The sequence below is a fragment of the Prionailurus bengalensis genome, chromosome B2 (assembly GCF_016509475.1).
Source record: "Prionailurus bengalensis isolate Pbe53 chromosome B2, Fcat_Pben_1.1_paternal_pri, whole genome shotgun sequence".
Taxonomy (NCBI): domain Eukaryota; kingdom Metazoa; phylum Chordata; class Mammalia; order Carnivora; family Felidae; genus Prionailurus; species Prionailurus bengalensis.
This window is the reverse complement of record NC_057349.1, coordinates 44,540,077-44,554,129: the sequence shown is the minus strand read 5'-3', so window position 1 is coordinate 44,554,129 and position 14,053 is coordinate 44,540,077. Positions and strand designations below refer to the sequence as shown.

At 43.2% G+C, this 14,053-nt stretch overlaps 1 protein-coding gene across 1 annotated transcript in view; it reads left to right on the top strand.

The window, feature by feature from the left end:
* TNFRSF21 (TNF receptor superfamily member 21) overlaps positions 1 to 14,053 on the top strand; it is a 76,511-nt gene that overhangs the window by 52,371 nt on the left and 10,087 nt on the right. The gene's annotated exons all lie outside the window — the stretch shown is intronic.

Genomic DNA, 14,053 nt, shown 5'->3' with positions numbered 1-14,053 from the left:
GTTTTACTGTACTTTTAATGGTTACCGTAGAGATCACAACTTAAATTATGAGAGATGTTTCGTAAGTGCGTACTTCTTACTATTTCTAAACAGCACAACGGCCTTAGGAGACCTTAATTCTGTTTATCCTTCTCTTGCATTATGTTTTTTTATTGTCTTGAATTTTAACACCACACATTTCTTAGCCCCCAAAAGGCACAATTATTACGATTTTTCACGTCAGGATTCCCATGGATAACACCTGCATCTTGATCTTTTCTGTTGTTCCTTGTTCCTTTCTGCAGCTTCTGCTTCTACCTGAGATCATTTTTCTTTGGCCCCAAGAATACTTGGGGTAGGTTTCCGGCAATAAATTCTGTTTTTCTGTGTCTGGAAAATGCCAACTCAATAAATAAATTGCATTAGTTGCCCTTTGGTTTTGAAGGATAGCTGGAAAAGAGAATTTAGTGGGACCGTTGTTTCTTTCCAGTGCTCTCATGTCTGTATGTAAGTTTCCTCTGCTAAAGAGCAAAGGAGATGATGTGATTTTGTGTTCAAATCTCTATTACCTAACAGACTAGATGTGCAGTATTATACCGGACATTTGGGGCAAATGCAAAGACCGGTCTAAGACAGAGTCAGTGCGGTCAAGGAAGCTTACGGTTGAATGGGAGAAACTTCTATATACTTAGGGAGTGTGAGGGAATAAATCCACAAGGGTGGGAGGAGGGGTTGCTGGATATACAGCTAATCAGCCGGTAAGGCTCCAGATCGGAGCCTCAGTGTGGAGATGTGTGCCAGGTGAAGTTCCTGCCCTGGCAGCACGTCGCGGGGAACCCTGGCCTCTCTGCCTCAGTTTGTTCCTGAGGAAATGGGAGCGCCATTAGTGCCTGTCCTATGAGGTGTTGTGGGAGCTAGGTGAGTGTGCCCCCACAGTAAGCACTTGGTGAATGTTTACTGTGCATGGCTGCCATTATTCCCCGGGCTCTAGAGGCAAGAGAGATGGAAAAAGTGTTCCTAAGTAGCTCCAACTCATACACATAATGGATCCTTTAAATCCATCCACTTAGTGTCGGGTGGGGAGGTACTTCCCATTCCAACACTGGTTAAAGTGGGCGGTTGAGCATCAGGTTGCCATCTGGGTTCAGTGCCCAAGAACTGGAAATTCCACTAATGGTAAATATTTATTCCTTGCTGCCTGAGCGAATGTTCCTAGGCTGGGGATGTTTTCTCTAGCGAAGAAACAAAGGTGATGGTATGTGTGAAGATAACGGTCTGCTTTCTCAGTGGCTGTCAGAAAAAGGGAAACAAAATTGAGCAACTGAATCTCTAGATTTACTCTCACCCCTCCTCACCCCTCCCCTCCCTTCAGCTTCTCTCTCTGTCATCCCCTCTCAGATTTTTCTTTTTTCTTTTTTAACTTTTATTTGCTTTTAAGAGACAGAGCATGAGTGGGGGAGGGGTGCGTGCACTTGAGCGTGTGCACGCGCACACACACACACACACACACACACACACACAGAATCCAAAGCAGGCTCCAGGCTCTGAGCTGTTAGCACAGAGCCCGACACGGGGCTCAAACCCATGAACCATGAGATCGTGACCTGAGCCGAAGTCGGATGCTTAACAGACTGAGCCACCCAAGGGCCCAGATTTGTCTACTTAAAATGGAAGATCGAGTGGTTATCAAAATTGAATGAGGTACTGATTATTTAAACTGCGGGATGTAAGAAAATGGCATAGTAAAGCAGTGCTTACTGGCTGGGTTCGACAGTAATTGTGATTGGAATTTCAGTATTCCTTTATCGTCTCAGTTTGATAAAGGATAGAAAAAGGGATTTTATGCACCTTTTACAGAATGATAATATTAAGAAGACCTGCAACAATTGAAAACAATATAAAGTGTTACTTCAGCTGTCTGCTTTGACCAGCGATCCTCAGATGTAAAGAACTGGTGCTAATCCAGCAGGGGAGTTGGGTACCTTACCCCTCCTGCCCGCCTTCCATTAGATAAGACCGATCAAAACTATGCTGTAGTGTAACTAGTGGACTTGAACCCATGCTGTTGTTGTGGACTGCTGGGTAATAGAATGACTCTTTGTTAGACATTCTCGATCCCTTCCAGAAACCATGCAGGAGACCTACGTCCCAGAGGCAGAGTCCTCCCCCCACCAGCCCCCAACTATAGTCGACGCTGTTTGGACACTGGATGGCTTTGCTTTGTATAATCAACTGGGACAGTCTCTGCGTTGGGGACAGCACTGGGCATTCTGATTTTGCCACTGTTTCTGTGGCGGAGGGAACTACAGTTGCTGATTTTTTTTGTTGTTGTTAACCAGCTGCAGGGTGCAGCTGTCCTTACCTAAGGTCTGACTGAGACCAGCTCTTTTCAGACACTTAACATAGTGAGGGCGAGTCAAGGCGAATACCAGCTGTATGTTCAACTGTTGGCTTTTTGGCCATTCAGATTCGTCTTCGTCTTTAATTTACCAGTTGGTCATCTCTGAGAAGATAGGGATTATTATCCCAAGGCCCTAAGACGCTAGCTGAACTCAGCCTGTATCTCGCGCCTGCCCTCGGCCGGCCGTGTTACCACAGCATAGAGGGTCATTTAAGGTCAAGTCACTTAATTTGCAGGGTGTGACTGTGGGCTCTGGGGAACTCCCCTGTGTGGTGACAAGGGGACTTTATAAAAGGATTGTTGCCACACGATAGGCTTAGGTACATTTCGTGGTGCTTGTGTTTAGGGTGGCCATCATGTATAAAGAAGCAAGCTCTGTGAATAAGCTTTTAGGTTTTTAATGGCATTTCAGGCCATTCTACTTATTATCACATTCCAGGGTTTCATTCAGTTGGTCAACAACCTTTTGTGGAGCACCAGCTGTGTGTCTGGTACTCTGTAAAGAAGAAAGGTGGTCTCTAGGCCTTTCAGCAGCTCGGTCACCGAGAGGGAGACTCTTGTGCAAATAATGTGCAATTCAGTGTGATAAGCAAATGTTATAACAGAAGGGTACACAGGAAATTATAAGGTTGTAGCAGAAGGCAGGGGTACTGACCTACCCCAAAATACAGAAAACAATAGCAGACGTATATTTGTCCATTTGAGAAAGTCATTTTTAGGGGCGCCTGGGTGGCTTCGTCAGTTAAGCATCTGACTCTTGATTTTGGCTCAGGTCATGATCTCATCGTTCGTGGGTTTGAGCCCCACGTTGGGCCCCGCACTGACAGTGTGAAACCTGCTTGGGATTCTCTTTCTCTCTCTTTCTGCCCCTCCCCCACTCACACTGTCTCTTTCTCTCTCAAAATAAATAAGGAAAAAAAGGTACTCTTTTTTTTTTTTTAATGTTTATTTATTTTGAGAGACAGAATGAGCAGGGGAGGGGCAGAGAGAGAGGGAGACAGAATCCCAAACAGGCTCTGCGAAGTCAGCACAGAGCTTGACATGGGGCTCGAACCCACCAACTGCAAGATCATGACCTGAGCTGAAATCAAGAGTCGGACGCTTAACTGACTGAGCCACCCAGGTGCCCCCCAAAAAAGACACTCTTAAAAAAACAGACTGTAGTTTCTTTCAAGACTGGATTTTGGTCCTCTTCCCCAAGATTTTCTGTCTGGTTTCTGCTGAGGAAGCCCTACCTAATCACACTTAGGGCTTCTCAAGCTTTTGACTCTGCAAAGGACACTTGTTTTACTGAGAACCTTGTTTTGTTTTGCTCTGTCGCAAGCTGTTCAGAAAGCTTTCACTGTTGCACAGTATTAAAGGTACATAAATAAGTTTCCAATGCCCCACTTCATGGAAGTGCTGAAGTTCGAACTTTGCATCTTTAGGAACTAATAGAACTAATTGGCGGATCCAACAAATTGACTTTCAGCTTCGTGAATTCATGGCTGTCTTCTAAGGATCTGGGGAAGATTGGAACCAGAGTGTGTATACTAGAGATCAGGAGTGTAAATACCCAGTCCTGCACTTGCCATTGAGTGGGGGCTCAATACAGTTTTGCTACTATCCTCTACGTTGAAATTAAATTTTGCCTTCTTCCGTTTTTAACTCAAGAGTGAATGATACCACTCTACTTTCAATAAATGCACATTAAGGAGAAAGGGAGCCAGCATTTGCTGAGTATCTGTTGTGTCCCAAATGCTGTGTGGGTGCTTTACATCTGTGATTATCTAGCAAGCTTCATCGTTCTGCAGGGTATAGGTAGGTATGAGAATTAAGACATCATTTTGTATTTAGTTCAAGGCCGTGTCCATTGTGAGATGCACCATTATTGTATATACTACCAAGGTAGCAATTAAAACACTGCCAATTATAGTTGTAAGATTTATCCCTATTTGAGAGATGTTAAAATGTGAAAAAATACATATCGTAGGATTAATCCAATATGGTAGTTGAGCTTGAGGTGTATAGTTTATAAGGAGTTTCTTGGGGATCTTGAGATTGATACATTTTTCTCTCCCAACGCATGTATTTGCACATGCTTTTTCTTTTCCTTTTTAAAATTGCTTTTGAGGATAGATGGATTAACCTAAACAACTTATTTAGTAAACATTAATGGAATGCCCATTATGTTTTGAGCCCTGTGTCCAACACTGGAGATACTAGATGGAAACATTTACGTATAAGACACACATAAAACACGAAACCTGGGAATCCTCCCTCAAGTTGCTGACAGTTTTACAGGAGGGGTAGGTATTTGAGCCCCACGTTAAAGGATATTCTGTAGACTTGAAGTGGGCTTTTATTTGTTTCCTGAGACACGGTGTCTCCATGTTCAGAAAAGGCAGTCTATTAGTTGATGACATTTTCCGTTGCTTAATCCACACCTTCACTGGCTTTCTCAAAGAATCCACTGAAATGAAATCAGAATCAATATAGTGAAAAGAAGCTTATTTTCTCCATCAATTACCAGTGCTGGATATCATATTTTTAATTTATTTTTAAAGCCAAAACTCATATCTTGATAAAGCTTAGTAGCTTCCAATTCGGGCCCAGTTTCTCCATTTTATGTTTATGAGACTATCTCTTGTTCTGTTATAACACATGTACCAATCACAGGTACACGTGCTGGTGAGGAATTGCATCATGGCCAGCAGTAGGTTTTATTGTATACCAGTTAGTTTCAGTTCAACACTTTCAATGCTTAATTCTTCATATTCTTTGGGAGAGGTAGCTTTCACTCCTGACTTTCCCATTAATTTTTTTTTTTTTTTACACAGAGAAACTTTTGATTTACCCACAGTTGGACTTTGTCAGGGGACAGTCTGCAGTGAACAACCATGAACATGACTTGTCACCAAAAAAGTACTAGAAAAAAACATGGGGAAATTTTTCTTTGTTCTTATTATCCCAACAGTAGGTCAGTCTCTTTTGAGAAGGATAGAAAACACTGAAGTCACACAAGTAAGATTCAACTACTTAACAATAAATGGGTAAGCCAGAAAACATCATAGGTAAATCAAAAGAATAATAGCTGGGAGAAGTTGTTTGCAACGTAGGGTTAACAACCTTAAAAAAAATCAAGAGCTTTTACAAATTAATGAAGAGACCAAGGACCCAACAGAAAATTGGGCAGTCTGTGAACAAGACAGTTCACAGAAAAGGAAATCGTGAGGGTTCCTAAAGGTATACAGGTTTTTTAGCCTTGCTCGGAACAAGAAAAATTAAAATGGAAACCTGCACAGAGATGCAATTTAACTTCTTAGATTGGTAAGGAGGAGAAGGTGTGACGCCATTTTTTGTGTTGTGAGAGTATAGAGAAAAAGGGATATTGTCTGTTGCCAATGTGTGTGTACGTGAGCCCAACCCTTATGGAGAGCCATCTGGTATTATCTACCAAAGTATATGGGAGTTGATGATTGACCTGGTACCTCCAGGACTATGTCCTACGAATAGTCCTACGTGCCTCTGCCATGTGTGTAGAATGTCCCAAGTAAAGTATTCCTTGTAACGTCATCTGTAATAAAGGAGTGGAGGCAGCATAAATGACCTTCAACAGAGAACTGGTTGTAGAAGTTGTGGAAGGCCCGGACAGTGGAACAGCATGCATTTGTCGAAAGGAGCGAGTATTGTGTTAAAAAAAAAAAGTAAAATAAGAAAACTAGTAACAACTAAAGAAGAGGTGGGGAAGGGTAGAGACTATATAATACCTCTTTATTGGTGTAAGTATCGACTGGGAGGAAGAACACGCGAGGAATGGGTAAGAATCACCACCCGCAGGGGAACCGAGTAGATGAGAACTGTGAGTCAGAGATTAATAAGGGAGAAGTATTTTTCACAGTAGCTCCTTTTGGAATTATGTACCAGGTATATTCCAATTCTAATGGCATGCATCCAACTAATGATTTTATTAAATAATACTAATTTAATCAAACTTAGCAAGTTCAAAACAGTTGAATCACTGAGATGAGCTTGAGCCTTCTTAGCTCAAGATCATGAGTTTCCTGTGAAATTACTTTCTGTCTTCCACAATGCCTTAAGGCAAGCTTTGTCAGATTCATGCACCTCCTTCTCATGGTTAGAATTGGTCAAAGACTTTTTTGTGGGAAAGGCTTCCTCATGGGTTCTCAGTGAGTGAAATGTAGGGAAACCCACGTCATTCCCGGCAGCGTGACCTCCTCATGTGTCCACGGGGCCGAGCTCTTGTAAGGCTCAGCAGTATGTTTGGATATGAGTGGGCTCCAGCTTGGAACCAAGAGAACCCACTTGCTCTCTCTGTTCGTCGCTTCCTTTTTCGAGAAAGCTAGTCAGTGAGTCAGCTCAGGGCTGCAATGTTACCGTTGATGTCAGCAGGCTGGACAGCTTGCAGACACAGCGCCAGCAGCTGGGCGGGGCTCACCCTCCCTTCCTTCTCCTTCCAGAGCCAGCTGGTTCTTCCCAGCTCTGGCAGCTTCATACAGCACTACTTGTGGCTTCCTGTGGCTTTTCCCCTCTGCATTCAGCAGAGGAACAGTTCTCTTGCTTAGGGCAGGGATTAGCCACCTTCACTTAAATGTGGGTGGATTTGTAGCCTTTGGGATTCCCTTTTGAAATTAACTCTTAGAAATGACACATACACACAAGACTGTAGCAACTGCCTTGACTTGGGCTTGGCGTAGTTAAGGGAGAAACACACTATGGCCAGCTAACCTGGGATGCAGCTTCAATATAGCCTTAACTGAGGTTGCAGTCGATACAAAATACTTTCATGATGCTATGCTTGGACAGATCTAGGGTGGGTGTGAGGTGTCTTTTAAAAGAATTTCCCGGTGGCTTTGCCATTCTTGGGCCAAGTTAATCCTATGAGCCTCCCGAGGATGAGTACTGTAGGTCCTGCTATTAGTCCCCAGCTCTCGGGGACAGTGCACACCTCTGCGTCCACTGAGCTCTGCTACTGCTGTGGGCTGACATCGGGCTTCCCAGGGAAGACGAGCAGGGCTTCTTGGCATCGCACTCCTGTTCCTGCTTCCATCCCATGACCTCCGGTGGCCCTAGGGGGATCTAGACAGCATGAGGCCAGCAATGCCCACTTGCCAACTGATGATTTAGATTTAAGTGTTAGCCTTCTTCCCTGCTTATGCAACGGAAGCCCCCTCTTGTCTCCCTTTCCTGGGACAGGGGCTGGGCAAGAGAAGAAAGACGGAATGACAACAGACTAAAGAATCAGAAGCTTAGGAAAAGTTTGGGGAATTTTTGTCCTATAGTTACTTGGCTCTTAGCCTTTGTTTAAAATTTATTTTTCCAATTAAGAAAATAAGGCTTATGAAACAGAGAAGTTGAAAACACAGTACAACAAATACCCATAAGCTTAACCACCTAGATTTAACAGTTAACTCACATTTTAACGTCTTTGCTTTATCTATATACGTGAATGTATATTTCCGGGTCATATTCCCATTTCTAAGACTTCCCTCCAAATTTCTTAACAACTGATAACGCTTCTTTTAAAGGCTGAGGAATCAGCATCTTCCCATTTCCTTTTTTTTCTTTTTGTTTGTGAAAAAAATTTTTATAATTTTACTAGGTGTAAATTTGGATTATTCCTGCCAACACCTTTTACTCTGAGTGAATTTAATAAGAACTCACACTCAGAAGAATAAAGCCATTGTCTCCCATCCATTTTTTCTCTTTTCCGTTGTTGGGATCACCACCGTATTTCATTTATTAAAGAGAGAAATCGTTGTATTTCTCAGGTTTTCTTCAGTATCTGAACCTAGGAATTGAATAGATTCAGGTAAGTTTTTTGAGAGACAGCTGGTAACCATCATTGTCTGAACCTTATTTATATATGAAATCCTGGAACCACATAGATTTAGATGACAAAGGTTTCCTTATCATCTGGATTCCTGTTCTCTAAACAAAGGGACTGCATAAGATTCAGATATCTAGATGCTTATACGGGCAGGGAAGATAGCACTTGCTTTTATCAGAGCCCCGGCTTACATATCTACCAGACCTATAGGACGTCATGAAATCTAATTTGATTTTGATTACACGAGCAGCTGGGAGAGCAGGGGAAACAAGCTTGAGATAATATCATAATCCTCAAATAATTTTAGTTATGTATTTATTTGTGACTGTAATTCCTTTGAGATAAAACTTTAGTGGAAATTACGTGTGTGTGTGTTTTGTTTTTTTTTTAAACAGTCCCTGGTCTGTCAGACTGGAAATATTTTCAAATACAAATGCAAGTCATTGGTCCACCGTTGAGGTGTCTGATATTTACAGAATCTCTCTCTCATCTTTATCTCAGGGCCGTCATCCAGCCGGAGTCTAAGCTCTGCCACTGAATTACAGATCCTTGCAGACCCCGCCTTTTGCTTCTTCCTTCTGGCTCAGCAGCCAGGGCACCTCCTTGTGGTCATGTGGTTGCTCATACTGAGGTTACGGGGTTTGTCATTTTTCTGTAAACGTAGTGGGTCCAGACAGAGAAGTGACATGGCTCAGCAAAGAGGGTCGCTTTGCAACTGGACAGACCTGATCTTGAATCCTGGCTCCGTGACCTTGGGCAGGGTAGTCAAACCTCTTAGAGCCTCAGTTTTTTCATTTGTAAAATGAAGCCCCTAAGAGTTACCTTCACAGCAAATGGAATATGTGTATTTCACACTGAATCATTTAAGCACAGTACCGGTAATGGTTTATTTCTTAAAGTCCCTGTTGTTTGCTGGATCTGAGTGACAAGCTGGTCAACTCAGATGGAATAGCAATTAGTTTTCATTGAATTTAGCAAATGGGCTTTTAAACACCATTATTAAAGTGATGGAAAACGTCGCAAATGTGACATAGGATTCTCCCATCTTTCTAAGTGTTGGAGGAGGCCTGGAGGGAAAGTTCAGCTGAAAGGGTAGCTTTTGATTGTGAGGAGTTCTCTTCTTGAGGCTGTCGGGCATATCGGTGGGATATGAAATCTTGTGGAATCCCAACTGGCTAGTGCCAGGAGCCAAGGGGTTAAGTTGAACCATTTTAGCAGATTGGCAAGGAGCATCTAGGCTGGGTAATTAGTGCTTCATTTCAGGGGGTCATTGATGCATCAAAGTTGTGAATTCGTTTTATGAAAACAGATTGTGCAACCACAGGGAGATTATAATTGGGTAGTAATTGAAAATAACTCAGTGGTAAACTTTCGTTGAGTGAACCAGTTAGGGGTAACTTGGAAGGAGAAAGGGAGTTGGGGGTGGGTGGGTTGAGGGGAGAGAAGGGAATAGCCATAGTGTGGCAAACAATAAATAAGACATAATTTCAACAGAGATGACCTAGTCTAATCTTTTTTGTTCAAAAATGAGGAAATAGGTCTAAGGAGGGAAGTGATTTCTCCAAGACCACACAGCTAGTTGGAAGTCGATTTCCTTTCCTCTCTTTCAGTGGAATTTCCAGGATGTTAATGATTTTGATGTTGAGGAGTTGACTGTGGGGCACATGAAATGCATGCTGGAAAGACAGCCTCTGGGGCTGGCGTTCTCTGGCCGATTCCTGTTTGCAGACTATATTTGGGAGTAGTCTTGGAACCTTATTTCATTTATAAACCACTCTTGCCATGACTGAGGCTTGGAAGGATTTTCCTTTACCATCCCTGGCCACGCCATCCCCAAGGCTAGTCAACAAGGAAAGCGATTTGGGGTTTGATGCTAAAACCGAAGAATTACTTCTGAGCTTCAGTTTCAGGTTGTAGTTGAGCTGAGCACCCAGAGTGGGTGCTCATTTGGATGCCGTAGGAGTGGAGGGTCGCAAAGACACAGCTGGAAATGAATGGCTCACCCCGGTGTAGCCCAAATACAAGTTAAATCACTGTTCTTACAAGGACTGCTATAAACCTCTACAGCCCTGGGATGGTCAAGCCCACCAATTTCAATCAATACGTTGGTTCCCTCATCCATTTGGATGGTACCTTGTACTCGGTGGTTCTGCTAATCAGAAAGAAAAGCAGTCAGGTCAGCAGTGGACCTTTAGGTGTGACTCAGCTGTTGAGTAGGTGAATCATTTATCTATCTCCCTTCCCCTATCACTTGGGACTAATAAATACAGTATCTGGCAGGACTAAGTGTACTTGCATAGAAACTCATCAGGAGGACATTTGGGGCTCATTTGGCGAAAGTAAATTGCACGCTCTTGAAGTTCGTACAATAGAACCGTTCTGGTTTTGGCTGCTTGGGGAGCTCTCCCCTCGTTATCCCTGCTGCCTCCCCCTTCCGTGTGTCTTACCGTCTCTACCTCATTTCTCAAGTAAGTCTTCTAAGTTAGCATGATTTGTCTCCTGGCTGTAAGGCAAAAAGAATTGTATTTTTAAAGTTTCTGCAAAAGGACTTCAAATATCTGGTGGATGTATTGCCTTCATTGGCCAGATTTCTCCAGAGGCCTTTCTTTTAAGTCGAGTGTCTACCTCACTGCAGTGAATTGGAGGGTAATGTTACCCTTTTGTGCCTGTGGACACTTAACGGAAGTATAGCGAGGTGCTCAGCCAAGTAGGTGATCTTCCAAGGTGATCCTGTTCCTCGGCTACCAATATAAATAAATAAGAGCTACTGTAGCCATAATATTTCCAAGTTAGCAAATAGAAAATATACTTATCAGTGGTGACTGCTTTTATTTTATTTATTAAATTTTTTTTTTAAATTTTTTTTTCCAACGTTTTTATTTATTTTTGGGACAGAGAGAGACAGAGCATGAACGGGGGAGGGGCAGAGAGAGAGGGAGACACAGAATCGGAAACAGGCTCCAGGCTCCGAGCCATCAGCCCAGAGCCTGACGCGGGGCTCGAACTCACGGACCGCGAGATCGTGACCTGGCTGAAGTCGGACGCCCAACCGACTGCGCCACCCAGGCGCCCCTATTAAAATTTTTAAAAAATATTTTATTTATTTGAAAAAAAATTTTTTAACGTTTATTCATTTTTGAGAGACAGAGAGAGACAGAGCATAAGCGGGGAAGGGGCAGAGAGAGAGGGAGACACAGAATCTGAAGCAGGCTTCAGGCTCCGAGCTGTCAGCACAGAGCCTGATGTGGGGCTCGAACCATGAACTGCGAGATCATGACCTGAGCCTAAGTTGGATGCTTGACCGACTGAGCCACCCAGGCACCCCAGTATTTTATTTATTTTTGAGAGAGAGAGAGAGAGAGAGAGAGAGAGAGAGAGAGAAAATGGGGGAGGGGCAGAGAGAGAGGGAGACGCAGAATCCAAAGCAGACTCCAGGCTCTGAGCTGTTAGCACAGAGCGCAATGTGGGGCTTGAACCCACACACCATGAGATCATGACCTGAGCCAAAATTGGTTGCTTAACCAACTGAGCCACCCAGGCGCCCCATTGTGGTAACTTCTTTTAAAAATAACTTGTATTGTTTTTATAGTTATAAAAGTTGATATGTCCCTGTAAAGTTGGAAGGCCCAAAGATGCATAAGGAAGAAATTAAGTCCCTCATAATCTATTTTGTGAATATTTGGATAAGTGTATGCTTAAAGATTTAACAAGAGGACCCTTTTCTGGCTTTCTTGTTTAGAGTGTTTGTCTTTTAGTATCTAAATCTTATTAATAAGTATTCTTTATTTGCTATCAACTCAACAATGAACATGAACTTTCTGAATTAATAAAGAATTAATTTATTCCACATACCCCGATGACTTAATTTTCTTTTTTAAAAATTTTTAAGTGTTTTATTTATTTTTGAGAGAGTGAGTACGAGCAGGGGAGGGGAAGAGAGAGAGGGAGACACAGAATCTGAAGCACGCTCCAGGCTCCGAGCTGTCAGCACAGAGCCTGATGTGGGGCTCAAACTCATGAACCGCTAGATTATGATCTGAGCTGAAGTCAGATGCTTAACTGACTAAACCACCCAGGTGACCCCCAATGACTTAATTTCCATTTAGAGCTATCTAATAGGTATCGTAGGTAATACAATGCTTGAGTTGCTGTGTTGTAACCCAGTGTTGATGGATATTGTAAATAGTAAGATAAAGGGAGGAAAGAAGTTAACTTTCTATGAGCAGGGTTTTTTTTTTCCTTATAGGAAAAGTGCAGATAATTTTAGAGAAATCTGGAAATCAACCAGCTGCTGTGTATCCTGCATAAAGGGAGAGATACCTATATTTAGTAGCTGAATAGATTTTCTAGAAAGATGATTGTCACATGAGCTCTGGCTTTGGCTGTGATTGTTAGCCCTACGGTGATGACGCTAAAACCACTCTTAGGGACATCTTCTTATTCGCTGGACTCATCGTTAATTATAAGAGAGCATCACTGCAGCATTCTGTCTCACTGAATTGTGTTGGAAATCACGTACTTAATTTCCACTGATAGGATCCTTTGGCAAAAGTGGGGGAAAAATAAAATATTTAAAGTTTTGAGCTAAGTTCAGGAAATAGGTGGGTGGACTCCTTAGTCTGTTGGCATGTGATTTGTGGGCAGGAATTTCTTTTTTTAAGCAAGAACAGTGCACTATATTGACTGACCATGTCGTCCAATGTAATGTGGTCCCTGAGAACCAGAGTGTAGACAAGTGCTCTTTGTCTAATTGAGTGAATAAAAAATGTGTATTGGCATGAATGGCCATGTGCATTTCAGAGAGGAGGGGCACATGCCAAGGCCTATTGAATTAAAAGTGTAAAAGCAGAAACATAAAATTTTGTCTGTGGATCAGAAAGGGGGCAGCTGGGAATGCGTTATGCAAGTCTTCAGCTTGTACTGGGAAGCAGAAGCAGGGTGTGGGTGGTCGTGCGGAGGAAAAATGCTGTTGGAACAGTGGGCAGGTGCAGTAATCGGTGGTCTTTGGAATCTCCAGTCAGTTGCGAGAATTCCTCAGGCCTTACAGGTTGTAAAAGAAGCAGCTGTGTTTGCCTTGTGCGTTTTACAGCCCTTGAGCACAATACTTTGAAATGAGGGTCAGTGTCTTCCTGATTGAGGAACTGGACAATGTTTTGCTTGTCGTGTCTGAGTGAAGTCATGAGGGTTCTAATAAGTGGTGATTAGCACTCCCTGAACCCTGCCCTGTGCGATCTGGCCACCTGGCCCCCAGATTTTCATCCATGCCAGAAGAGCCAATAAAAAGATTCAAGTCAATGAACTAAGAGATGCCACAAATGCCTGCCAGAGTTCTAAAGCAGAGTGTCAAATGAGAAGCTAAGTAGAGGTATTAAGCAGACCCGAGTTGAGCACCGGCCTCCTCCCAAGGGCTGTGTGCCCTCTCTGGACCTTGGTCATTTCATCTGTAAAACGGGGTGATATCGCCTATCATTTCCCCACTGCACACCTAGGTACAAACCATGCTTTTACCTGACCCGGCCACTGTAGCAGCATCCTAACTGGGCTCTCTTGTTTCTTGCCCGCCCTCCCCCGCGCCCCCCAAAATCCATTCTCTGCATACCAGCCAATGGGCATGAAGCTCACCATCTCCATGTGAAACCATCTTGTTTGTTTGCTTCCTTGTTTTTGTCTTTCTGACCCTCCCCTCCAGAATGCAAGCTTCACTGTCTCCATTAAGTCCTTGGGAGCTCTATACTGGCTCCAGTGGGGTGGTCCTCACTCTCTTCCAGCTGCTTTGGCCTCTGGTGTTCTCCTGAGCTGCTTTGAAATGGGAATGAGTCTTAGCTCTGCCCCTTACTCTTTGG